The sequence below is a fragment of the Carassius carassius genome, chromosome 25 (assembly GCF_963082965.1).
Source record: "Carassius carassius chromosome 25, fCarCar2.1, whole genome shotgun sequence".
In the NCBI taxonomy this organism is placed as follows: domain Eukaryota; kingdom Metazoa; phylum Chordata; class Actinopteri; order Cypriniformes; family Cyprinidae; genus Carassius; species Carassius carassius.
This window is the reverse complement of record NC_081779.1, coordinates 18,971,925-18,972,535: the sequence shown is the minus strand read 5'-3', so window position 1 is coordinate 18,972,535 and position 611 is coordinate 18,971,925. Positions and strand designations below refer to the sequence as shown.

General features: G+C 46.2%; 1 non-coding gene across 1 annotated transcript; it reads left to right on the top strand.

Annotated features, from left to right (window-relative positions):
* The first annotated feature begins 213 nt into the window (after nucleotides 1-213).
* trnae-cuc (transfer RNA glutamic acid (anticodon CUC)) lies at nucleotides 214-285 on the top strand. Its single transcript has one exon. It is a non-coding gene; the product is annotated as a tRNA-Glu (tRNA).
* The last annotated feature ends 326 nt before the right edge of the window (nucleotides 286-611 follow it).

The window sequence follows — 611 nt, the reverse complement described above, 5'->3', positions numbered from 1 at the left end:
TACTCTTACACCGACCTCAACCAAAAATTTTTTTTGTATAAATAACATTTTTGTTCTAATATTTTAAGAAATAAAAGACCAGATATATTTGAAGAAACTTTCTAATAACTTTGGGAGAACCTAGAATGTTAGCCAGAGTTCTGACAATGTTCCCTGTTAGTGGGATACCTATACTGTTCTTCAAGGTGCTGCATGCATGTTAAATTTAGCCCTTCCCTGGTGGTCTAGTGGTTAGGATTCAGCGCTCTCACCGCCGCGGCCTGGGTTCGATTCCCGGTCAGGGAAAAAGCTCTAGGAAGTCGTGGCCTAACAGTTAGCGAGTCGGAATCGCAATTGAAAGGTTGTGAGTTCGAGTCTTGAGCCGGCAGGAATTGTAGGTGGGGGGAGTGCATGTACAGTGCTCTCTCTAGCTTCAATACCATGACTTAGGTGCCCTTGAGCAAGGCATCGAACCCCCAACTGCTCCCTGGGCGCAGCAGCATAAATGGCTGCCCACTGCTCCGGCTGTGTGTTCACAGTGTGTGTGTGCACTTCGGATGGGTTAAATGCAGAGCACGAATTCTGAGTATGGGTCACCATACTTGGCTGAATGTCACGTCATTTTCACTTTC